The sequence below is a fragment of the Carcharodon carcharias genome, chromosome 18 (assembly GCF_017639515.1).
Source record: "Carcharodon carcharias isolate sCarCar2 chromosome 18, sCarCar2.pri, whole genome shotgun sequence".
NCBI classification, from domain to species: Eukaryota; Metazoa; Chordata; class Chondrichthyes; order Lamniformes; family Lamnidae; genus Carcharodon; species Carcharodon carcharias.
Window position 1 is genome coordinate 92,793,693 of NC_054484.1, and position 27,756 is coordinate 92,821,448.

Below are 27,756 nucleotides of genomic sequence, written 5' to 3' on the forward strand. Positions count from 1 at the left end.
GCTCAGGTGATCGCCCTCGCCCAGGAGTCTGGAATGGGCCAGACCTGTGCCACGTACAGCAACAGCGAGAGTGCCTCACACCTGATGACCAGGTTCTTACCCGTAATGGAGAGGGAGCGTCGCTCCCACATGCCCAGTTTTCTTTTCACCATAGACTCTCACTCCTTCCAGTATCTAACGCATGCCCCGGTCCCTCCGAACCATATCCCCAGCACCTTCAGGCCATCAGCCCTGACAGTGAAGGGGGCAAGGGATCGGTCAGTCCAGTTCCCAAAGAACATGGCCTCACTCTTCTCATGATTTACCTTGGCTCCCGAGGCCAGTTCGAACTGGTCGCAGATGTGGATCAGTCTGCTCACCGACAGCGGATCCAAGCAGAAGATGGTGACATCGTCCATGTACAGGGAGACTTTGACCTGAGTGCTTCCACTGCCTGGGATCGTCACTCCTCTTATGCCCGGATCCTTCCTGATGGACTCAGCAAAGGGTTCTATGCAACACACGCAAAGAACAGACGAGAGAGGACAGCCCTGCCTGACTCCAGATTTAATAGGAAAGCTTTCTGATTCCCACCCATTGATTGAGACTGCGCTACTGATGTTAGTGTAGAGCAGTTGGATCCAATTGCGAATTCCCTCCACAAACTCCATTTTGGAGAGCACATCCACCATGTAGGTGTGCGATATTCTGTCAAAGGCCTTCTCCTGATCCAGGCTGATGAGGCAGGTGTCCACACCCCTGTCCTGCACATAGGCAATTGCATCCCTGAGCAGCGCGAGGCTGTCAGAGATCTTCCTGCCCGGCACAGTGCAGGTCTGGTCAGGGTGGATCACCAATTCCAGAGCGGATTTAACCCGATTGGCGATGACCTTGGACAGAATCTTATAGTCCACATTCAACAGTGAAATGGGTCGCCAATTTCTAATTTCCTCCCTTTCCCCCTTGTGCTTGTAGATGAGGGTGATGATGCCTTTCCTCATGGATTCTGACAAACTGTCAGTCAGGAGCATACTCTCGTACACTTCTAGCAGGGCCGGGCCGATCCAGTCCCACTGAGCCGAATACAACTCCACTGGCAAGCCGTCGCTTCCGGGAGTTTTACTCTTCTCGAAGGACTCAAGGGCCTTAGTCAGTTCGTCAGGAGTTACCGGTTTGTCCAGGCTTTCCCGTGTACTGTCGTCTAAGACCTCCATGATAGAGGACAGGAAGGACTGGGAGGCCATGCTGTCTGTGGGCTTCACGTCATACAATCTAGCATAAAAGGATTTGCTGATCCTCAAAATGTTGGACTGTGATGACTTTACTGAGCTGTCTTCTTCCTTCAGGCTGCTGATCACAGAGCTCTCTCTGTGTACCTTTTGGAAGAAGAAACGTGAGCACTTCTCATCCTGCTCCACGGACCGGACTCTGGAACAGAAGATGATCTTGGAGGCCTCCAAGACAAAGAGCGAGGCTTGCTTGCTCTTCACCTCTTGGAGTTCCTCCTTGACATTGACCCCCATCGACCGCAGCCGGAGCAGATTCTGCATGTTTTTCTGGAGTCAGGACATTTCCCTCTGTTCCTTTATAGCTTTCTGGGTGCCTTTGAGGATGAAAAATCTCTTGATATTTCCCTTGATCGCTTCCCACCAGTGTGTCAGTGACTCAAAGTGGGGTTTCACGGTTCTCCAACCTTTGTAATCCCTCTTGAGCTCCTCAATGTTCTCTGGGGTCAGCAGTTGCACGTTTAGCTTCCATGCCCCGCTTCCCACCCTCTGGTCTTCCTCTAAGTGGCAGTCAGCCAGCAGGAGGCAGTGGTCAGAGAAGAACACCGGCTTGTCGTCAGTGGATCTGACTGCGAACGCATGGGGCACAAACAGGAAGTCTATCCTGGAATGGATGGATCCGTCTAGCTGCCACTAGGTGTATCTACGCTGCGCTCCGTCTGCAGGGTTGCTGAAGACGTCGTGCAGCTTGGCATCCCTAACTGTTTCCTTCAGGGATCTGGACGTAACGTCCAATGTGCTGTCAGCCCTGCCGGATTGTCCAGCCACATCAATGATGCAGTTGAAGTCACCGCCCAGAATGACTGGCTTGGAGGTTGCCAGCAGCAGTGGGAGCTGCTGAAAAACTGCCAGCCACTCGGCCCCTTGTGACGGGGTGTAGACGTTAATTAACCGGAGTGGAACATTCTTGTACATTACGTCTGCTACGAGGAGGCGCCCGCCCACCACCTCCTCAATCTCAGAGACGGTGAAGTTGCCTCCCTGCAGCAGAATACCCAGGCCGGAAGAACGAGAGTCGTTTCCTCCCGACCAGATCGATGGACCATGGGACCACCATCCTGACCATTGCCTGTAGGAGCTGAGGTGCAGTATCGCACACTCCTGCAGAAACAACAGGTCAGCTTTGACCTTGGCAAGGTAGTCCAAGGTCGCAACACATCGCATAGTAGATTTAATGCTGCGCACATTTATGGATACAATCTTTACACCCATTTTAAAGCATTTAGTCTCTTAGCAAACCTGTTGTCTCTGAGAGTCCCAGACCTTTGGTCTGCTCCTGCATAACCATAGTGTTCACAAATTGCCTCACTTTGGATTGGCTGAGGAAACTGTGCTGAACCTCCCCATTGGCAATATTCTGCTCAGGTGGCATCTGGGAGTTGGTGCAGAGTGGGATTTGAAATGTCCTTTGTTGGAGAAGCTTCTCCAATCCTTTCCCCCTCTGGGGCGTTGCTGCTCCTGGCTTCCCGGAGCTGGGGTGCACTGAGCGCCTCACTGCTCCCAGATTCCTGGGGCTGGGGTGCACTGGCCTCTTCGGGTTGTGGGCAAAGTTGGGGTGCGCTGGTCTCCTCATTGTCTCCAATGTTCTGGAGCTCGGGTGTCTCGTCCTCCAACTCCCTAGAGCTTTGCCGCTTCTTCTGTAGGTGCTGCCCTGGCACTTCATCCGAAGAGCTGCTGCCCTTGTCATCCATGTCGGATGGGAGCCGCCTCTTGCCACTTGTCTGGGAAGTGGCTTGGTCCCTTCTTAGCCCCTTTTTCCTTTTGGCTTTCTTCACCAGCTGCCACTGTCAACAATGGGTCTCATGATTCAGGCCTCCATCCAGTAGGTGACATTGTAGCGGCTCTTCAGTGCATCTCCCGCAGAATAGCTATTAGCTAAATGAACCTAACCCTAACCTCTCAATCTCCTCTCTCCAACTGCAGTCTTACCCTTCGTGTAAGTTCCGAATTTTCAGAACCATTTCTACAGCATTTACTTACATTTTTACATCTCTCCACTTTCTGCTTCTAGTTTTCTTCTTGACCTGGAATTTTTACACTGGCTTCATTTCCCTCATCCTGTTAATCGTGTTCTCAAATTCCTGGTGGCTTTGCATGCTTCAACATTCATTTCAACCCCACAACTCGCTGCCTGCTCTCAAATTTCTCAGCTCAGTTGTAAAATTGCTACCAGCCCCAACATTACCTCCAGCCCCTTGTCCACCTCCTGTTCGCATCTTTTAATATTTTTATAGGTATCCTACTCAGGGCCAGTGTAGTAATTAGGGTTTTATTTAGCATGCAATGTACCTATAAGAATAATAATTGTTAAGGAAAATCACATGATCTGCAGTAACCAATAAGAGAGTAGCACAGGCTACCTCAGCAGTCAGTGTAGAGATAGAGTTGGAGTTGAAAGCACACATGTAGTTGCTGCTGAGTATATTGTAAATAAACTTAAAGCTTCCACCCAAGAAGTGTCTACAGATCAACTCTATCATTAATAGCATAACTCAGCCATCCTAAAAACAAACTGGTGACAAGGATAAAACAGGATTGAACAGACGAAAGCAAGTAAAAAGAAATCGGCACTGTGCCTCGCCCAGTGATTGTAAGTAAAAAGCCCAGTTAGAATTAAAGAAGTTATACCCTCTCAAGATGCCACAATTTGGGAAAATTCATCCTTTTGAACCTGTCACAGATGATTGGTCTCATTACATAGAATGACTCACGTTCTCTTTTCAAGTGAATGAGATTACAGGGGAAGAGAAGAGGGAGCGAATCTCTTGAGTACTTGTGGGAGCAAAACCTACAGCCTGATTCAAAGTTTGACAACACCCAGTACCTTAGATTCAAAGAATTCTGACAAATTGGTAGACTTCATTAAGGGTTACTTTCAACCCAATCCCTCAGTCATGATGCAGAGGTTCAGAAAACTGAAAATTAATTCACAAAACAGAGCCCCGGGTGAGACAGTTGCATGATGTGTGGCAAATTTGAAACAGCTAACTGAACATTGTGAGTTTGGTATGACTCTGAACAACATGCTTAGAGATTGTTTAGTGTGTGGTGTGAAAGAGGACACTATTCAGAAAAGATTATTGTCTGAAGTGAATCTGGATTTTAAGAAGGTGCTAGAGATAGCGTTGGGCATGGAAAGCGCTGTAAGTGATTCAAAAGCAATACAGGGTTCACAAAATGGCACCGTCCTCCACTTCGGGTGGGAAACCTCCGCCTGAAGAGGCATGAAAAGCGAGACTCCGCCGAGAAGCGGGAAACCGCCCCCGCTAACTGAAGAGTAAAGAACAATAACTTAGAGCAAAATCAAAGAATAACTTTAATAGAGGTGGAAACAATCAGTCTTTTAGTGATTGGCAGTTTAAAAAAACCAAATGCTACTACTGTCACAGAAATGGACATAGAATGAGGCAGTGCAAGGAAAGATTCAGGCAGGCTTGTAAACAGAAGAAGCCCAATGAAATCTACAGTGTGGAAGAGCCTGAACAACAAATTCAGACAGTTCAAAAACAGAATTACCTGGAAAAACTCAGCAGGTCTGGCAGCATCGGCGGAGAAGAAAAGAGTTGACGTTTCGAGTCCTCATGACCCTTTGACAGTTCTGTCGAAGGGTCGTGAGGACTCGAAACGTCAACTCTTTTCTTCTCCGCCGATGCTGCCAGACCTGCTGAGTTTTTCCAGGTAATTCTGTTTTTGTTTTGGATTTCCAGCATCCGCAGTTTTTTTGTTTTTAAATTCAGACAGTTACTGGTTGTTTAATCTGAAAGTTGGAAAGACAGAACCAATAATTGTCAGAGTGAAAGTAAATGGCAAACCTGTTAAAATGGAAGTGGACATGAGAGCTTCCACTACAGCAGTTGAGGAACATACCTTCAGATATTTGAATAATGGTGATTTGTCTCTATCTTCCTTAAATAGTCCACCTGTTTACAGATGATCCGGCCTTTCACCTCCACGTGGTAAGATAGAGGTCCAGTCACCGCACTTATTTCACCCAGTAACCACTTTTGTCCTTCCCCGAAGTTTTTCACATATACTGGCTCTCCCACGGTAAATTTCTTTTCATTAATATGCCAGTCATGTCTCATTTTCTGGCATCCTTGACCCCTTTCCATTTGAATTCCTTTGAATTGAACTACACAGTTCCTATCCAGGAATTTCCCGAATGAAGACCATAGGACGCAGCTATCTATGGTGGCCTGGGATGGATGATGAAATAGACAGTTTAGTAAAGCACTGTGTGCACTGTCGCAAAAGTTGCCAGTGACAGCTCCATTACACCCATGGGAGTGGCCAGGTAGACCTTGGGTGCGGTTACACATTGATTACACTGGATCTTTCCTGGGAACAATGTTTCTGCTCATTGTCGATAACCATTCAAAATGGTTGGACGTATATGAGGTGAAGTCGCTAAAGTTGGCTGCTACAATTGAGAAACTATATCAGAGTTTTGCCATTCACGGACTACCAGAAGCAGTCACTTCCAATAACTGCACAGCATTTTTGAGCGCTGAGTTTCAACGGTTTGAAATGGCAGTTCAAATGTCCAATGCAGGCATGAAAAAACAAATTGGCAATTCCTTGGTAACCAAGCTAGCATGCTTTCTTTTTCATTACAGGACTACCCCTCACACAACAACAGGTGTCACACCTGCAGAGTTATTGTTGAAATGTCATCTCTGGATGAGAATGAGCTTAATAATGCTGAATTTAAAGAAGAAGGTGGAAAGGAGTCAGGCAAGCCAGAAAACAAGACATGACTGGCATAGCCATGAGCAGAAATTTACTGTGGGAGAGCTGGTATACGTGAAAAACTTCGGGGAAGGACTAAAGTGGTTACTAGGTGAAATAAGTGCAGTGACCAGACCTCTATCTTACCACGTGGAGTTGGGAGGCCGGATCATCCATAAACATGTGGGCCATTTAAGGAAGAGAGAGACAAATCACCAAGATTTGGTTCCACCAGTGATCATGACCGGGTCTGCGTTTCCTGTTGAGGATACTCAACCCAGGATGGACACGTCTGATTTTCCTGTAAGAGTTGAGGATACAGAACCCCAAGTGCCCATTGAAGTACCTGATGTTCAGGCAACTCTGGAAAAGGAGGTTTCTGACAAAGAATCTGAAGTTGTGGAGCTGCGATGTTCCACACATACCAGGAAACCACGTGAAAGACTGATCTTGTAAATTCCTCACACAGTATAAATATTATGTTATTTTGAAAATATGTACCAGTAAATATAATATGTACAGTCGAGTTAAAGAGGGAGGAATGTAGTAATTATGGTTTTATTTAGTGTGCAACGTACCTTTAAGAATAATACGTGTTAAGGAAAATCACATGATCTGTAGTAACCAATAGGAGAGTAGCTTGGGCTACCTCAGAAGTCAGTGTAGAGATGGAGTTGGAGTTGAAAGCACACATGTAGTTGCTGCTGAGTATATTGTAAATAAACTTAAAGCTTCCACCCAAGAAGTGTCTGCCAATCAACTCTATCATTAATAGCACAGCTCAGCTACCCTGCAACAGCCAACAGCCTGAATCCATTTCTTACTCATCTTCACTCCTCATTTATCTTGTGCTTTAGTGTTAAACCAGGTGACAATGCCATGCTCTTCTCCAAGTCACATCATATTCCCGCTTAGAAATATAAGCGCTCTTTCTTCGTCATCGCTGAATCAAAATCCTGGAATTCCCTAACAGCAAGGTGGGCAAACCTTCACTTCATGGACTTCAAGCAATTCGAGATGAAGGCTCGTCAACTTCTCTAAGGCAGATGGGGATGGACAATAAGTGCTGGCCTAGCCAGCGGCACTCACATTCCATGAATGAATAAAAAAGTGCAAACTCCAGTAAACCTTTGACTGCCTTCTCCTTTTTCACCCGCATTTCCTCTTGTATTTCTTTTTTTAGTGCGGTTTTTTTAAACTCCAATTGTGGATTGTCTTCAGTTTTAAATGCTCTACTCACTTCTTAACTCCCATTTATCCCTTTTTTGTTCTGTGCTTTTAAATACCCGACCCATTATTTTACTTTTCGTGCTCGACCAAGTCTTTAATATCATGGGCCATTTACCGGCACCATTAGAATTCTCTGTCCTTCAGGGTATGTGGAGCAGTTCAAGTATCGGAATTATTACTTGAACTGCTTAATGCTGGCCCTGTTTCACCCACAAGTCTTATTGTACCTGGTCACGAATGGTGTCAGGTCATTACACAGCAGTATCAACACCTATGGTTACACTGAAAAACCTGCCTTTCCAAAGAGGTAATCCTTCATCTGCTCCCATTTCTAGCTGTGTAATATTTGATTATTCCCAATACTCACAATAATCAGGCATGAGTGAGTCACATGCATTATTTCCTGCAGAGGAGGTCACCATGTTGAGTAAAGTAAACCATTTTGTATTGTGAAATGCTGTGTCTTCATTGCTTGGTGCGTACATTGGTTAGGCTGAAAAATCACAACCCTCAAAAGGTTTAAAATACTCCCTTGAAAACATCTTGTTTCAGGAAACTGAAAGCTGAGGAGCAAGGGGAAAAGTTATCCCACCATCTTTCCCCATCCATAAGACTGGTTTCTGTACAATAATCACAATGCATCTCAAAACTTTAGGCATGCTGATAACCATCTCAGTTTTCTGTAAATTGGCCACAATGAATCTCTATATTTTCTGTAGATTGATTACAATAACTACTTGTACTTATATAGAGCCTTAAACATAATAAAATGTCACCTGGGGCTTCACAGGATCATCATGAAGAAAAATGAGCTGCATAAGGTGATATTAGAGCAGATGACTACAAGCATGATCAATGAGGTAGGCTTTAAGGAAGAAAGAGAATTGGAAAGGCAAAGGGGTTTAAGGGAGGAATTCCAGACTCTAGACCCTAGGCAACTGAAGGCACAGCTTCTAAAGATGGAGCGCTTAAGATCGGGGATACTCAAGAGGACAGAATTAAGTGAGTTCAGATATCTTGGAGGGTTGTGTGGTTGGTAAAGATTACAGAGATAGGGAGGGAGCGAGGCCACTTAAGGGTTTGAAAATAAGGATGAGAATTTTAAAATTGAGACATTGGTTAACTGGGAGTCAAGATAGGTCAGCGAACACAGTGGTGATAGGTGAACAAGACTTGATGTGAGTGAAATCAAGGGTAGCATATTTTTGGATGACCTCATATTTATGGAGGCTGGAATGTGGAAGGCCAGCTCGGAGTGCATAGGAACAGTCAAGTCTGGAGGTGACCAAGGCATGAAAGAGGGATTCAGCAGCAGATGAGCTGAGGCAAGGACAGAGTTGGGTCATGTTACAGAGATGGAAATAGGCAACTTTAGTGATGGCCCAGATATATGGATAGAAGGTTATCCAAAGTTGTGAACAGTCTGGTTTAGACTCAGACGGGGTGCCTGGGAGTAGGATGGGGCCAGTATCTTGGGAATGGAGTTTGGAGCGAGAACCAAAGCCAATGGCTTTGGACTTTCCGATATTTAATTGAAAGAAATTTCTGCCCATCCAGTTTTGGATGTCGGATTTGCAGTCTGACAATTTAGCAACAGCTAAAGATTGGAGAGGTGATGAGGTAGAGATGGGTGTTGTCATCCTACAGGTGAGAAATAACACCATGGATGGAATTTTCACCTTTTAGCCCCTGATGAAATGGCAGGACTTGTAGCAGGCTGAGAATCTGTTGGAATCTGTCAGTGAGTTTTGCTGTCGCTCTTTAACTGAGTGTTCTGCTTCCAGGTTTCCTGACCTATCAGAGAGGATGGATGAGATGACACAACAAATCTGTCAAAGGAAGGATTTCTTATTAAAGGGACTCCGGCATGGATCGGCATGGCTGACCAGGACATAGATTCCTGAGGCTGAAGGAACTACAGGAATAGGGAGGAGACCTGGGAAGGCTGCCCCATGGTCTCTCTTATTTGGAGGTCCTGCTGTGGGATCTGAGGGACTGCAGTGAGGTGATCTTTCCCAAGGAGGAGAGGAAGAGGCCAGCCTCTCAAACCAAGGTGGCATACCTGGAAGAGGCCAAGGGAGTCAACAGCAGGATGTGGTCCCTCGAACCTGGAGATGGTGCACCAAGAGGCTCATGGACCTCAGAAGATTGGGAAAGGTGAATATCACAACACTTTCAGTTGCCAAGCCCCACACTCTGACTTCCCCAGCCTTCTCCTACACAGTGCTCCTCAGTCCTGCAGAGTATGGGTTGGGGGTCTTGCCTCCTTGGAGCTGGATCTCCGTGTCCATTTCCTTTGCCCTGTGGAGGGCCACATGACTGAACAGAAGGCAGCTGGTGCTGTTGCTGCTTCTCCTGTTCCTCATCAGAGGTGCCTGGTAGAAATGCACAAGTTGTTCCCATGCTGGCGCAAAGGCTGATAGCAGGGAAGTGCAGCTCAAGGTGATTTCCAACAAGTTGGCAATCATCTGTCAAGCAATGAACACACTCTCTCAGAAGGGAGTGCTGTGAAGAGCAGACTCCCTGTCTGGGCATTACTGAAACTCTTCAGTTTCAACTGCTCAAAGTCCTACAAGTCTGTCAGTTTCACTGAAGAAGCGTTCCCTCTGCACACCCACCTCGTTCACCCTGGTGAGTTGCAGACACCTCAGGAAATTGATGCGCTGGCTGTTGAAGGCAGCGACATTATCATGGGGAATAAGGAAATGGCAGAGACATTAAACAAATACTTTGTATCTGCCTTCATGGTAGAAGACACAAAAAATCATCTGGAAATGATGGGGAACCAAGAGCCTAACAAGAATGAGGAATTTAAAGAAATCAGTATAAGTAAAGAAATGTTAATGGAGAAATTAATGGGACTAAGTGGCGACAAATCCCCTGGACTTGATGACCTGTACCCCAGGGTTTTAAAAGAGGTTTTAAATTGTGGTTGCTTTGGTTTAGATCTTCCAAAATTCCTTAGAAACTAGAACAGTTCCTGAGTTTCAGAAGGTAGCAAACATAACCCTACTTTTTTTTTGCAAAAATATACTTTATTCATAAATCTTCAACAACATTTCAAACCATTTCAAAATCACCATCACAAAAATACAATCAGGTTCAACTTTTACAACATGAATCACAAGGTGTATCAGTATAAACAATGAATATTACAATCACTGGCAGACATTCATTTTGAGCTGTACAGCCCGAGGGGCTCTTTACAGTTCCCAACCCCTCAGTGCACTGTGGCAGAAAGGTCTTAGGCAGCGACCCTTCCCCATTGCGCCTTTGCAACGGCTGCCCCAAGCTTTAGAAAGGAGGAAGAGAAAATGGCAAACTACAGTCCAGTTGGCCTCACATCAGTACTAGGTAAAATGTTAGGATCTACTATTAGTGTTATGGTGACAGAGCTCTTAGAAAATTATAATATAATTAAACAGAGTCAAAACAGATTTATGAAAAGAAAATTGTGTTTGACAAACCTGTTAAAGTTTTTTTAAGGCTGTAACTACTAAGATAAATAAGGGGGAACCAGTAGATGTAGCGTATTTGCATTTTCAAAAAGCATTCAATAAGATATCACACAAGAAGCTATTACACAGAATTAGGACTCATGGGATTGGGGTTAGTATATTAGCATGGATTAAGGATTGGTTAATGGACAGGAAACAGAGAGTAGGAATAAACAGGACATTTTCAAGTTAGAAGACTGTAACCAGCAGGGTACCACAAGGATCAGTACTGAGGCCTCAGAAATTTACAATCAATGACTTAGTTGAGGGGACTGAGTGTAATGTATCCAAGTTTGCTGGTAATATAAAGTTAGGTGGGAAAGTAAGTGGTGAGGAGAAAAAGATGCTGCAGAGGGATGTAGACGGGTTGGGTGAGTGGTCATGAACAAGGCAGATGAAAGACAATGTGGTAAAATGTGAAGTTATCCACTTTGGTAGGGAAAATAAAACAAAAAGCAGGATATTTTTTAAATGGTGAGTGACTGGGGAATGTGTGCATTCATCTTCCTCTAGTTTCTCTCCAATCTCCTCATGCCCTCTCTGAGCTCATCTTGTCCTTGAGACCCACCTTCTGTTCCCTCAATCCTATCCCCACTAAATTGTTGATCTCCAACTTCCCCTCCTGGCCCCATGTTAGCTGATATTGTTAACTATTTTCTTTCTTCAGGTGTTGACCCTCTCACCTTCAAATCTGTCACCATCACCCCTCTCCTCAAGAAAAAAACCTTTAATCTCACTGTCCTTATAAACTACTGCACCCATCTCCAACCTCCCTTACCTCTCCAAGGTACCTGAACATGGTGTCACATCCCAATTCCGTTCCAATCTTTCCTTGAACACCATGTTTGAAACCCTCCAATCAGGTTTCTGCCACAGCACTGAAACAGCTCTTATAAAGTCACAGATGACATCCTGTGTGACTGTGACAAAGGTAAACTTACCCTCCTCAATTTTCTCGACTTGTCTGAAGCTGTTGACACTGGTGACCACACCATCTTCCTCCAATGCCTCTCCACTATTGTTCAGCTGGGTGGGATTGCTCTCACCTAGTTTCATTCGTATCTATCTAATTATATCCAGAGTATCACTTGCAATGGCTTCTCTTCCTGCTCCTGTTACCTTTTGTGTCCCCCAAGAATCTATCCTTGGTCACCTCCTATTTCTCATCTATATGCTGCCTCTTCATGAAGACATGGGGGTATTTCAATGGGCAAAGGGAGGTGGGTTTGAGTACAAGCAGCAGGATTAAATTTCCTCAACATGACATTGGTTAAAGATTCCAACATCAATCTGCCCCATTCTGTGCTTGAAGCAAGCAGGGAACCTATCTTGGTGTTGACAGTTAAGTAATTGTCATATGAAAATAAGTCATGAACTGCTGTTTTAACAAACCATTCTGGCTTTAAGAGCCTCAAAAGCAGGAACTAGAGTAGGGCCATGTGACCCTTCGAGCCTGCTCCACATTCAGCAAGTTCATGGCTGACATCATATCTCCACTCCATCTTCCTGCACTATCCCGCTATTCCTTCGCTCCCTTAGTACCCAAAAATCAACCTCTGTCTTGCACATACTCGACGACTGAACATTTGCAGCCCTCTGGATCAAGGGTACCAAAGATTCACATGAGCTGGGACATGTCAATGAATTTTTAAAAAACTTTTTATTCAGTTTTTAAACACTCCATGAAACCTCATCCTGCCCGTGGATGAGGTTCCATGAAAAATGCGAAGGCTGTCTGGGCTCTTCGCCTGCCCGCCAACCTTAAGGTTCATGTTCAGGACTAGAGCAGAGGAGTGCATAAGTGGGAGTTTGGCCAGAGAGGCTGGTGGAAATGAGGGACATGGCAGTGGTGACTGATCAGTTGGTCTCCATCTTGGTGACAAAAAGTCCATGAGTTCCTTTACTTGTTGTTGGAGGAGAGGGTTGAGGGGCCAGGGGAGAGAGGTTTAAGGAGGCTTGCAGTAGAGAAAAGAGGTCTGGAATAATGAACAGTTTCAGCAGGTGAGAGGAGGACCTGATAATGCTTTACACAGCCCAGCCTGATCTGGCAGTGAATTATGTTGCCCGCTATATCCATTCAAATCTGTGTTCCTTGGACTTAAAGGATTGGAAAAGGAGGGCTGTACTACAGGGAATGGCCAGTGTGAGAGAAAGTAATTGTTTTATGGGGTACCAGGATTTCAAAGGTGGAGGTGAGGATGCAGAAATGTCATGGTGAAGCAAGGGCCAAAGGCTCGAGAATTGGAATTATGAAAGTGCCGTTGTAAACATATTCGGGATAATTTTTCCCAAGGGACGGGTACAGAAGGAGGTGGAGTTGGGGTGTCGAAAGGGGATGCAGGTGATGAGTGATACCAAGGAGTGGTCAGAGATGACCTTATATGTGTTGGATATGGTGGGAGTAGTGAGGTTAGTTGAGATGGTGAAATCAAGGAGTTGCCGTGAATATCAGTTGGGGAGTTTGCATGGAGGGAGAAATTAAGGAAGGATAAGAGTTTGAACCAATATAGTTTCTGTACATTGATTACAATGTATTTTTATATTTTATGTAAGTTAATTCAATTATATTCCTACCTGCAGTCAGCCCCCTCATGAAGCAAGGCTACAGTGGGAGCAGAATTACCATGTAAATCAGAAATGTAGAGGATTATTTTCAGAAATCTGGGTGTTATGGCACTCTTGATAGGTATACAGCAGGGTGTAGACTTAGTAAGCACCAGAAAACACTGCAAAATGGAACAGACTGCTTCTTACTCTTAGTTCGCCAGGAGGTTCCGGGAAATTTCAGATTTCCTGCACTGGCCAATTCTTAAACTTATCACTCTCACACCATAACACTGAAGGAGAGAATTCCCGCTTTTGACCACCCTTTGTATGAAATAGTGTTTCACAATTTCATTGCTTCATGGTCTAGCTCCAATTTTAAGGTGGCACCCCACCCCCACACCCCTGTTTTTCCCTTTGACCCGCCAAGTTACCAAATTGCCAGCAATGCTCAGCTTGCGTGTGGCACTGGTAAGCCCTTGACATTGAAACATTCTGTAATATCAAACATAGGGCAGGATTTTCGGGTCGTCAAGCGGGCGTGGTAGGCAGACCGGGGAGCGGCCGCTGCCCACGATCGCACCCACACCCCCCCCACCGCCATTTCACACCAGCTGACCAATTAACGGGCAGCCAGCACGAAAGGCGCACTGAAAAGATCCGAAATGTCATGCGAGCGTGCGGTGATGGCGGGAGGCTCGCCCGATGTCATCGCACGCAATTTTACACTCGGACGTGTCAGGCGCTTGCCCGCAAGCCGAGCGAAAAATCCTGCCAGAGATTGTAGTGGCCTGACTTTGCTGGACTGGAGAAGGTGCAGAAAAGGTGCACAGGGATGATGCCAGAACTGAAGGGTTAGTGCGAACTGGAAAGTTTGGACAACCCTGGACACCTTTCTCTCGGAAAGAGAAGCCTGAGGGATGACCTCATAGCAATCTTTAAAGTTATGAAGGAGTTCTAAAGGGTAGACACAGGGAATATGTTTTCACTTGTGGGGGAATCCAAAATCAGGAGCCAAAGGTATAAAATAATCACTTATAAACCCAATAAATGATTTTAGAGAGATTTCTTTATTCAGAGAGTGGTGGGAATGTGGAACTTGCAGTAGTTAAGGCGAATAGTGGTTAAGCGGCAGCTAGATAAATGCATGAGGGAGAAAGAAATAGAAGTGATTGGCTGATAGGATTAGGTGAAGGAAGCTGGACGGGGGCTTGTGTGGAGCATAAACATCAGCGGGGATGAGCTGGGCCCAATAGCCTCTTTCAATGCTGTAAATTCTACGTTGCATGCATTAAAGAAGAAAAGACATTGCCAAGGAAGATATATATGATGAAATTATCGCTGCAAACATATCAGGCCTGAAATTCCAATGTCCCACCTCTGCCTGTGGAAGTTCAGTTCCCATACACCAACATATTGCCCAAATCCTCAAGTCAGGACATCTTTACAGGCTCTTCAAAGGCACATTGAACCAGTGCTACTCTGAGTGACGCCTGGCTGCTCCAGATGGAAGGCCCAAAGATAACAGGGCAAGTAGCGTTATTAGATTGAATCAAAGTGAGTGAAAGGCACTCTATTCCTTTCGGAATAAAGAACTTTTATTTTGGACAATCTCCGGGCCTTCCTAAGGCTCCGTGGTGGAGGGGCTGGCGTTGGCTCTCTGCTTCCGCTGGGCCTATTGGAGGGCATAGAACACCCTGGCAACATCCCCAGATAAACCCATTAAATTTCTGCCAGATGGAAAAGCAGCAGACCTAAGACTACATCCTCCCTCTGCCTCCAGCGATAGATTGGAGTGGACAGACGACAGGGTGAAACCTGGCAGATCCGGATTTTGACCAACATTCCTACCAGGATAAACTCGTTTTATCTGCCTTCCCACAAGCCAAGAAATTTGGCCCCAATGAAATTACACTCATTTAAACTAAACAGTAACGAAAATACTTGTTTAAGCCTAAAAAGGTGTGTTAAAAATATAATCTACACAAATTAACCAAAAGCTCGAAGTCTTTTTAGAAAACTGAACAGATTCTAATATTAAATTGACTAAGAAGTATTAAAGTATGATTTTTCTTTTTGCAGGAGCTGGTGTTCGAAACAGGCTCGAATTGCATTCAGCCACAGCTGCGTTTAAAAGGTAATAATTCACCAAATTGTTTATAACTATAAATGTTTATAACTAAGAGAGAACTTGCATTTATAAAGCATCTTATCGCATCCCAGGACATCCGAAAGCATTTCACGTCCATTGAATTGTAAGCACTGTTGTAATGTAGGCAAATTCAGCAGCAAATTTGCAAATGGTAAGGTGAGGTGAATGGGTTGAGAGAGGAATGAAGCTAACACTTAAAAGCAAAAGGGGTATAGGCATTGCCTTTCCTAATCATGGCCCTGAATTTACTGAAAAAAAATTACGTCAATGTTACTGTGTAGAAAAAAACATCAATTTGTACTGAGGAAGAAATAAACTGCGAGTTACAAGTCGCCACAAATTGCTGGATAATTTGAATGGTTAGCAAAGCTCAATCTTAGTCTCCAAAAAACAGGAGCTCGCCCCCAACCTCCCCATGTGTGTCAAAAAATTGCTGCATTTAAACTTATTAAATTAATGCAAATTAAACTTGTCACAGATAGTTAGAGCTGTTATTTCACAGCATAAGGACCCTGTTAATTAGATAATACTTGGTTGCAATGGAAGTCCACTTTGAAAACAGTTGGCAATTATGATAATTGTTCTGCACATGCCACATAAAACCTGCTATCAGGGTGCAAGTTAAACTGTGGAAATAAATCCTTCACAGAGGGGAAAAAGTAATGCATTAGAGAATGCAAGTAAATGACATAACTAAAAGGAAACAAAGAGAGCGCAGAATGGAAAGGGTTTTGTAGGCACAAAGGTTGCTGAGTGAGAATACAAGGGTTGGTTTCTGCTTGCACAATAAGACAGAGCAGCAGGTAGAAAGGTCAAATTTGGTTAGTTGTGAATTACTATTAAATATATCGGTTTTGAATGTAGACTAGCAGCTGCCTCTGGCTACAAATGATAAAACAATCTGAATTCTGGGCTAAAAGCTGTCTGACTCATTTGTTTAAGTGTTAATGATATTTTCATTATATTGTTAGGGTACACAGATGAAGGGCATTTTTTAATTAAGTACTGTGAGCACCTATAAATAGGCAAGGAGGTGATGGTGTAGTGGTATTGTTGCTGGACAAGTGATCTGTAGAACTCAGGTTCAATTCCCATAACAGCAGATGGTGGAATTAAATAATAACTATAAATAGGTGAGAGCTGGCATACTGGGTGTGAGAAGGGAGCCAATAAACATAGTAAAGAAAAACTCTCTGGCTTCATTTTTGACGTCACCAACCGGCGTGGATTCTGTTAACATTATGTGCTATGTTCCACAAGCAGAAACACTTAGAACTGCACATTTTCCTCCCTGAAATTTTGTGATATTTTAATAAACTTTATTCAAATAACCCACTGCCCAAGCTGCCACTTCAGAGCTTTGCTAACCATTCAAATGCTTAAATCTCACTGATCCCATCATTCGCCAAGGCCCCTGTTTGCACACAAAATTAATTGGGGCAGAGAGTGAGGGAAAACAATCCAACTCATGGGACAAGGTTTTTGGGTCCCGACGGGGTCAGGCACAGACAGGGGTGGGCGCGTAATTTCACACTGCCAGCCTGCCTTGTGGCGCCAGCTCCATCCCTCCTCCAGGCGATTTTACCCAGACGAGGAACGGATGTGGGGGCGGTAGCACTACCCACCCAGGAATGGCGGGCAGCCGATTCAACTAATTTAAGGCTTGTTGTCAGGGGCCTATTGAAATTTTCCAGTCAGTCTCCAGGACCCTGGAGGCAGTGGGGAAAGGTGCAGCCGCCTGGAGGTGGCCTCCTGGTGGTAGACCAGGAGATCAGCGTTCGGACAGGATCAGAGGCCCTCTCTGCCTGCCTGACCCACCCTGTGGAGGGGTTTCCCCCATTCTCCCAACAATGGTGGCCAGGCTGCTGATTCTAATTTTTATTTTAAAGTTAGAAAATTGGAGAGACGGCTCCTCCATCTTGGTTCCTCCTATTGGCCTGGGCCTTCCCCAGCCTGTCCCGTCCTCAATTGTATGGCAAGCAAGCCCTCTGGCCACTATCTGGCCAATTGGGGAAAATTGCAGATGAGTGATTGTTCCCCACACAGTGCAGGAATCCGGTCCCCATTTGACCCTCATGTAAAATGGTGTTGACCACGAGATGCCCTGCTCCAGCCAAATCTGGGCCACAGTGCGACTTAACAAGAATAGACCTATACTGCTGTTCTAGATAGTTTAGCTTATTAATTGTAAAGTACCATCTGATCCTTAAGATCTTACTGAAATATAAACTTCATTTGTAACCATTGTTTTATCAACAAGAAGCAAGGCATTCATTATTCCATTCGTTCATGAAGGACACAGCGAGGCTACATGACCAACTAGAGTGTTAAATGTCAGTAAGTACTTTTACTCCTCCAGGCTACTAGCTCAATGCCAAATTCCAGCAGTAAATTAGTTGCACTTTTCTGCATATGGAATCCATAAAACTCACCAAAGCAAGACAGCTCGCACTCTGGCAGGAGAAGCAGTGAGTGGGGGAGGGGGGTTGGGGAGAGAGATGGGAGGGGATGGAATTTTACGAAGCTGTCTTGCATGCCTATCATGCGAATCATAAAATTGGGATACACTGTACCACAGATTGCCCTCCAAGTGGTTGGTTTTCTGTAGTTAGTGTGTCAGTCAGTGAGTTTTGGTAACTTAACTAGATCAATTGGCAAATTCCCAGATAGACAGGCACCCCTGTTTCATAAAAATACCTGGAAAAACTCAGCAGGTCTGGCAGCATCTGTGGAGAGAATACAGTTAACGTTTTGAGTCCGTATGACTCTTCAACAGAAGAGTCATACGGACTCAAAACATTAACTGTGTTCCTCCCTGCAGATGCTGCCAGACCTGCTGAGTTTTTCCAGGTATTTTTATTTTTGTTTTGGATTTCCAGCATCCGCAGTTTTTTGCTTTTCCCCGTGTTTCATACATCAGCTCCCCACTGGTATATTGAATCTTGAAAGCAGCAGATAAAACTGCACTTTATCTCTGTTTCCTATGCAATTTTTGATCCATGCAAAGTTTCTTAAAGAAGCCAAGCTGCCTGCCTTAATTCTCCAACTTGTCCTCCTCCCAATCTCAAGTCTGTCACTTCCACTGCCCTTCTGAAGGAGGAGGGAGCTGGTGGTTATTATTAGATGAGATTATCTTACAATACCAGTGAGACTGACCTACAACCTCTGAACCTTTGCATTATACATCAGCACCAGCAACACCAAACTTCAGTGAATCACCAAAATGTTCAAGAGGAATGATACAAAATACCAATTAGCTTCCATGTGTACTGCTTTTGTGAATTTGAACTAAAGTGGATGGAGATTGAGACTGCTTGGATGTATGGTGTGCAAATGATTGGAAGACCCTGCTGGTGACAATGACATATAAGGCATTCTGCCATTGCTTGGTGCCCACACCTACATAGGAACATAGGACTTAGGAGCAGGAGCAGGACATTCGGGCCTCCGAGTCTGTTTTGCAATGCAATAAAACCATGGCTGATTTGGTTGTGGTCTCAACTCCACTTTCCTGACTGCCCCCCATAATCCTTCAGTCCCCTGTCTATCAAAAATCCTCCAACTCTGCCTTGAATACTTTCAATGACCCAGCCTCCAGTGCTCTCTGGGGAAGAGAATTCCACAGACTAAGAACCCGCTAAGAGAAGAAAATTCTCCTCATTTCAGTCTTTCTAGGGAGTCAAGTTCTTTCTCAGTTTTATCTCTTTCCTTGTGGTACACATTGCTTGCAGGGAAACCAAACAGCATCTATCCAGCTGAAGTTGCTCAGATTCATGTTGGTTATCTTGGTGATATACATTCCTGTGTCTCCCACCTGGCATCCAGTGAATCCTATAGTAATGTCAGGGAGGGTAGGCTCAGAATGAGGAGTCTTAACACATACGGTAAACATTCAGACCAAGTTTTGCTGATGTAAAGGTTATGGCAACTCCCTCCTCGTCTGGGCTAACAGATCAACAACGAGAGGTTCGACACAATAGACGTCAGATGATGGGACCATGCTTTAGCATTCAAAAGAGAAGGACAATGTAGTTAAAATTGTCTAACCTCATTTTACGTTAGATTTTGACGGTCAGTGAAAAAGAAAGCCTGGATATGAACCCAGAATCTAAAAATACAAGGACTGTGTAACTATCCAAAAACAACACACTGGACCCTGGAAAATAATATTCCAAACTGCTTTCAAGCAGAAAGGTTTACATCGCTGTAAAATTCCGTGTTTCTGTTGTAGCAGCAATAGGGAAAAGAAAAGAACAAAGGAAGAAAGACTTACATTTACATAGCACCTCAGGAAATCCAAAGTGCTTTATAGACAATGAAGTAATTTTGAAGTGTAGTCACTGTTGTAATGTGGGAAACAGCACTAATGCATCCAACTGCACACAGCAGGTTCCCAAAAAAAGCAACAGGTTAATGACCAGTTTTAGCAATGTTGGTTGAGGGCTAAATATTGTCCAGGAGAACTCCCACTGCTCTTTTTTGAAAGGGTCCCATGGGATCTTTGCATCCACCTGAGAGAGCAGACGGGTTCTTGGTTTGTGGTCTCATCCAAAAGACAGCATCAACAAAAGTGCAGCACTCCCTCATCCCTCTGACTAAGAGACCAAAGTGCTACCAACTGAGCCATGGCTGACATCTGACTTAATTTGTTAATTAATTAATTTGGCAGGAATATAATATAGGTGTTAACCATATAGAACATTTAGATATCAGAAATGAATTTCAGGCACTTGACTCAAGCATCATATGAAGCATTGCTCCTCAAACAGGGCACGGCGTTTGAAGAATTAGCCAGCATTTCAAGGTATATCCACTGTCACCTTGAAACTAAACAGTCGTTCCACATAGCTATCCTTTGACACTTTTATGAGGATGATGATTGAAGGTGTGGATATCACTTATCAGGTCAAGGTGCCTTCATTCAACGGGTAACAGGGGAAAAAAAGTTCCTTTTTGTCACAAAACTGAAGGACATTGGGTGATATTACTGAGTTACCATAGAATTCAAAACACAGCATAACGAACAAAATGAGTGTGCCCATTACCATTAGGCACTCTCTCTCTCTCTCTCTCACTCACACTCCTGTCCGTTACCTACTGTGCAACAACGATTGGATATAAAGCACTTTGGGAAATTCTGAGATTGTGAAATGCATTAGATAAATGTAAATATACCTTCCTTTATTTTTAACCTCTCTTTTTTCCCAGAAGCTTTCCACCTGTGGCCTCTCTAAATCTTTATCGAGGATGTCAGATTTCCACTTGTTCCAGATGCCCTCCCAGTCGCTATCCCATTCTGTGTTTGGCATTCTGAGTGTTTGGTCCAGGACTTTGATTCTTTTTCTCTGACTGACTGAATTTATTTACTGACCCGTCTGTGACTTAATGATTACTCGCTATTTCTTTCCTAGGTGAACTTTCAGCACCATTTACCTATCCCTGTCTAATTTGAAGTATTTGAAATTGTATTACTTTCCTTCACACTTCTTACCCATGTGATTTATTTAATTTACAAAACTGCATATTCTGATTTGAACGCCACTGTCAAGGTCATTTAGAAATTCTCCACTGTGAACAGTAATGAGAGCAGGACATATCCCTGAGGTACTCTGATCATTGAGGTTAGCTGATTAGCACCACTTCCATTGATCACTAATCTTTACTTGAACCTATCTAGCCAATTCATTTCCCTATTTACAGGGGCCTTTTTTAGAGTCATAGGGCCAGGTATTCACTATTGAGGCAGGTAGATCGAGTCAGGAAATTTCCTGGTGGAGTCAGGCCCGCTGACCCCGGAAGCAGATCCTAGGCGGCCATGGGGCAGGTGAATGCTGAGTTGTGCTCGTTAGGAGGCCTGCCTTAGTTCTCTGAGACTTTGCCCCAGATGTAATAAAAGCATGAGGCCCTCTAGTCCTCACTCCTCACACCCCCTTCATACCTTCCATGTCAATTCAATGCCAAATTATACCCATTGATGCACATAACTAATAGGAATGTAGGACATAGGAGCATAGGACTTCGGAGCAGGAGGCGGCCATTCGCCACATCGATCCAACTCTGCCATTCTTTAAGATCATGGCTAATTTGATTGTGGTCTCAACTCCACTCTTCTGTCTGCCCCCCATAGCCTTTGACTCCCTTGTCTATCAACAATCTATCTAACCCAGCCTTGAATATTTTCAAAGTCCCAGCCTCCACTGCTCGCTGGGTAAGAGAATTCCACAGAGTTTGTTTTTATTCATTCATGGGATCTGGGCTTCACTGGCTAGGCCAGCATTTATTGCCCATTCCTACTTACCATTCAGAAGGTGATGGTGAGGTGCCTTCTTGAGCTGCTGCAGTCTATGTGGTGTATGTAAACCCACAGTGCTGTAAGGGAGTTCCAGGATTTTGACTCAGTGACAGTGAAGGAACAGCAATATATTTCCAAGTCAGGATGGTGAATGGCTTGGAGGGGAACTTCTAGGTGGTGGTGTTCCCATCTATCTGCTACACTTGACCTTCTAGATGGTAGTGGTCATGAGGTTGGAAGGTGCTCTCTAAGGAGGCTTGGTGAGTTCCTGCAGTGCATCTTGTAGATTGTACACACTGCTGCCTCTGTGCGTCGGTGGTGGAGGGAGTGAATGTTTGTGGATAGTGTGCCAATCAAGCAGGCTGCTTTGTCTTGAATGGTGTCAAGCTTCTTGAGTGTTATTGGAGCTGCACTCATCCAGGAAAGTGGAGAGTGTTCCATCACACTCCTGACTTGTGTGTTGTAGATGATGGACAGGCTTTGAGGAGTCAGGAGGTGAGCTATTAGCTGCAGGATTCCTAGCCTCTGACCTGCTGTTGTAGCAGCAGTATTTACATGAATAGCCCAGTTCAGTTTCTAGCCAATGGTAACCCCAGGGTGTTGATATTGGGGGATTCAGTGATGGTAATGCCATTGAATGTCAAGAGGCACTGAGAGAAAAGAATCTCCTCATCTTTGTCTTAAAAGCGAAATCTCTTATTCTTAAACTATGTCCCCTAGTTCTAGCTGCCCCCTCAAGAGAAAACATCTTTCTGGTATCCACTGTATTTAGTCCCTTCAGGATCTTATATGTTTCAATAAGATCACCTCTCATCCTTCCAAACTCCAATTGGTATAGGCCCAACCTGTTTAATCTTTCTTCATAAAATAAGCTCTTCATCCTAGGAATGCGTCCAGTGAACCTTTTCTGAATTGTTTGTAATGCAATTATATCCTCTTTCAAATAAGGAGACCAAAACTGTATACAATATTCCAGATGTGGTCTCACCAAGGCCCTGTAAAGCTGCAGTAAAACTTCTCTACTTTTACATTCTATTCTCCTTGCAATAAACAACAACATTCCATTTGCCTTCCTAATCACTTGCTGTACCTGCACACTAACTTTTTGTGATTCATGTACCACAACACCCAGATCCCTCTGCACCTCCAAATTCTATAATTTCTCACCATTTAAATAATACTGCTTTTCTATTCTTCCTGTCAAAGTGGACAAATTCATATTTTCCCACATTATACTCCATCTGCTAAATTTTTGCCCACTCACTTAACCTGTCTATAACCCTTTGCCGACTCTCTACCTCCTCTTGATAACTTACTTTCCTAACAGTCATGGTGTAATTTGCAAATTTAGCTCCAATTCTTTCAGTCCCTACATCTAAGTTATTGATGTAGATTGTAAATAATTGAGGCTCTAGCACAGATCCCTATGGCATTTCAGTAGTTACAGCTTGTCAACCTGAAAGAGATCTAGTTATCCCTACTCTCTGCTTCCTGTTTCCTAACCAAACCTTTATCTATGCTAATATCTTATCCCTTATGCCTTATCTTGTGTAATAACCTTTGATGTGGCACTTTATCAAATGCCTTTTGTAAATCCAAATATACAACATCTACAGGTTCCCCTTTATCCACCTTGCTTATTACTACCTCAAAACAATCTAATAAATTAGTTAAACTCAATTTCCCCTTCACAAAACCATGTTGATTCTACCTGTTCGCATTATGATTTTCGCAGTATCCTGCTATAACCTTCTCAATAATGGATCCAGCACCTTAAACATTCACTCCCACCACCACTGATGCATAGTAGCAGCAGTGTGAACCATCTACAAGATGAACTGCAGCCACTCACCAGGGCTCCTTCGACAGCACCTTTCAAACCCATGACCTCTACCATTCTAGAAGGACAAGGACAACAGTTGGATGGGAATACTCCCACCTTGAAGTTCCCCTCCAAGGCACACACCATTATAACTTGGAAATATATCATCATTCCTTCACTGTTGCTGGGTCAAAATCATGGAACTCCCTCCCTAACAGCACTATGGGTGTACCTACACCACATGAACTGCTGCGGTTCAAGAAGGCAGTTCGCCAGCACCTTCTCAAGGGAAATTAGGTATGGGCAATAAATGCTGGCTTTGCCAGTCATGCCCACACCTCATGAATGAATGTTAGGCTAACAGGCCTATGGTTACTTGATTTCTACATTTGCTATTTTCCAATCTGCTGTAACCCTTCCAATGACCATATAATGACAATGGTGAGTGTGGAACTGCTGAGAAAAAAGCATTGATTCAGCAATGTTCTGTGAAAAAAGCTGCTGTTCCCAGAACCCTATCAAAACTCAGCCAAGCATGCATAATAAGGACAGGTGGAAATTCAGATGCCCAGGCCTATAAAAGCATGAAATCAGCAGAGATTTTTTTTTGACAAGTGAAGTGGATTGTTGACTTTGCTTGATTGACATCTTTAAGTGGTTATAATAAGTTGCTCTTTATGTGATTTCTTTTGTCAATGTCTCAATGTTTATTTGGTCATGGTTAAGTGGTGTGAAGTGTTTGAACTCTCTGTTATTGATACTTTAATGGTCTATCTGATTGGCACTTTTGTAGTGTTGTAGGAACAGCAGATCTTTTTAAAAGAACCTTTCTGAATGGGTGTTTGTTTTTAAATCAGCAGTTCCATGCTTGCCATTGTCATTATATAGTTCATTGGTTATATATATAGTGCATAATGGATGAATGGGTACTGAAGGAGTATGAGATGGCATTGAGTTGGCATGAGAGTATGAGGGGGATGGGGAGTGGCTGGGCTGCATGGGTAAGATGTTTTGAACTTACCTTTCACAAGGTTCCTGAATCTAGACTATGGTTCACGACTCCTCTGAGGTTATGGGAAGCTGGCCCAACTCCACGAAAATTGCATGGGGTGGAGGGTGAGGGGAGGTGAGGGGTATGAGATGCCTAGCGCCGCAGTGGAGCCAGCCTAGTCTTGAGTCCAGGATATGGGCTTGCAACCTGCACCTTTATTTCGTTTCAGCAAAGATTCCACCACTGGGAGTTGGGGGGCAGGAATCCTGGAATCAGGTCCCATCTGCCAACCCTACTCCATGAAAATCCAACCCATAGAGTCATTACAGCAGAGAGGAGGCCATTTGGTCCATTCAGCCTATGCTGGCTCTCTGTAGAGCAATCCAGTCAGTTGTATTTCTGTGGTCTACCCCCATAGTTTGCAAGTTTATTTGTCCCACATTGGCCACCATCTTGTTATCAAATATTGTTAGAAAGTCAAATTGTGTAATAAGACATTAATATCTACAGCTCCACCACCTCCTCAAACTGCAGTTTAAAATGGTTTCTTCTAAACTTGCTAGCTTGAGTGATTTCCTTTACTTAGAAATTACAGCACAGAAAGAGGCCATTTGGGCCAATTGGTCTATGCTGGTGTTCATGCTGCAAACAAACCTCCTCCCATCTTACCTCTTCAAACCCTATTGCCAAAACCTTTATTCCTTTCTCCCTCATGTATTTATATAGATATACATGCAGTTAAGTGCATGTTGTTACTCGTCACAACCATCCTTGAGTTCCATATTTTAAACACTCTTGGTAAAGATGTTTCTCCTGAATTCCTTATTGGATTTATTAGTGACTATCTTATATTAAGGGTCCTTGGTTCTCATCTCACCCTCAAGTGGGAGCATCTTCTTTACATCTAGCCTATCAAATCCCTTCATAATTTTAAGGAGCACTGTCAGGTAACCCCTCAGCCTTAATCTTTTTTAGAGTAAAGAGCTTTTGTTGATACATATAATCTCTCAGTTGAGTTCCAAAGAACAGTCATGAAACATTAACTCTATCTCTCTCTCCACAACTGCTGCCAGACCTGCTGAGTTTTTCCAGCACTTCATGTCATCCTTGTAAATCTTTTTTCACCTTCTCCAGTGACTCGCTTATATTTTTGACACCTAGTTTTGAATTTCCCTCTTTGGATTTACTCTTGTGAATATAATAGACTCCAATATTTTTTGTATGATACACATCAAAATAGCAGACAAGTAATTTGAGGCACCATTTGTCTGACCTGAACTTAGAACGTTAGGTACTTTTCCTGTTTTATATTATTACCTTTGTGTTCAATGAGCTGTGAAAAAACACAGTTAGGATTTCTAGCTCTCATTTCCTTAATTGTACTTGGATGTATTCCATCTGGTCCTGTTGGCTTACAAATGCTTTAAATACCCTATTTTTTTTTAACCATTTTGTTACTAATTCCTATTCTTTTCATGAGCTTGAACCTTCTTTCCACTTCTTCCCACTATTTTCTGTGTTGGCAACTCTTATAAAATCTTTGAAGTTGGCAGGAAGTTGATAAAGCAGGTGAAGTATTGGCTTTATAGAAAGGGGTATCAAGTACAAAAGCAAGGAAATTGTGCTGGGGCTGCAATGCCTCTCCAAATTTTCCCAACCCTCCTGTGACAGTGTCCACCAGTGACAAGGAGCAAAATCCCACCCTAAATCTTGATAAAATCACTGGTTAGATGCAGCTGGGGTATTGTGGAAAACCCTGGGTACCACACTTAAGGAAGCATGTCGAGGCCCGAGAGAGAGTGGCAGGCAGATATCAGGGGTGAGGGAGTTCAGTAATGTGGAGGAATGGGAGCTGGGGGTTGTTTTCCTTAGCACCAAGAAGGTTAAAGGAAGACCTAATAGAGGTATTCAATGCAATGAGGGGTCTATTTCCTTTGGCAAGTGGGTTGGCAACTAGATGTAAAATAATTGGCAGAAGAACTAGAGAAGAATTAGGAGAAATTTCTTCACACAGAGAGTTGCTAAGATCTGAAACGCACTACCTGAAGTGGAATCAAATTCTGTAGGAGCCTTCAAAAGACAATTGGACTTGACCTGGAAGAAGACTAGCTTGCAGATTCATGGGGGAACAGCTGGGATTGGGACCAATTGGATAACTCTTTCAAAGAGGCATGACTGGCTGAATGGGCTCTTCCTGCGTTGTAAGATCCTAGGGAGAATTATAATGTGGAGCAATGTGTGGGTTTAGACACGGGTGGGTGGTAAAGCAGCTGAAAATGCAGTCATGTCTGGAATCCAGCCCCAGTGCACCAAATTCTAGGTTTAACTCGGGTGCATGTTCGGCTGTTTGCATGTAACCCCCACTGCCACCCCACAGCTTCACCTGAGAGGCAGGTTACCAATTTAACTATGTTAATCTATCAATTCCAGCACTATTTTGTCGTGTATTCAGATTTAACGGTGCCTCCACAGGGTTCCTGGGTTTTCTGAAACTCAAACGTTAACCAAGGAGTGAACACTATGGCAATTCGTTGGGGTCATTCAAAGCCTGATGAATGTAGCAACAAATACTGAGCTGTTTTTTTTACCCGCTCCTGGGAGAGGGTCTGCTCACAGTACTTTTGGTGAGAGATCAGTATCGACATTCTGGGAGCTTTTCCCAACTCACATTAGAATGGGAGGTGTCTTAGCTACTGTAGGTTGGACCTCAGATGGGAAACAAACTCAACAGTAGCAACTGTTTGCTATGGAGAGTTCCACAGGTGGCCAGAGAGAAACAGCAGAGAAGGGAGCAGCAAAGATCAAGCTTACAGGAGACACTACCCACAATAGCAGAGTGTACTAGCAGACAGTCAGCTTCCTAGACTTCCGGGAAGAGTAAAATCTTCCGGAGGTTGGAATTGTCATGCCAGGTGGTTGCAGACATCAGCATCCTCCTAGAGGACGATCTGTTCCATACTGGAGCTGGTGACCACATATTACCAATGGCTATGAGTGCAACTGTACTTACCTTCCTTGACCTGGTAAGGTCATTAAAGGTGTTTCCAGCTCTGAATCCATGATTATGGCACAAAGCTCCTCCATTTGGCCTCCTGGGCTGCCACAGCCACACCTTCTTTGTAGCAGCAGTAGGTTTCTCCCTCGTGTCGCTGGGGAGGAATATTTCTCTCCAACTCCTTACTGCCCCCAGCAGTGCATCAGGTGGGCTGGCATTAAAACAGGGAACAGCCTTTGG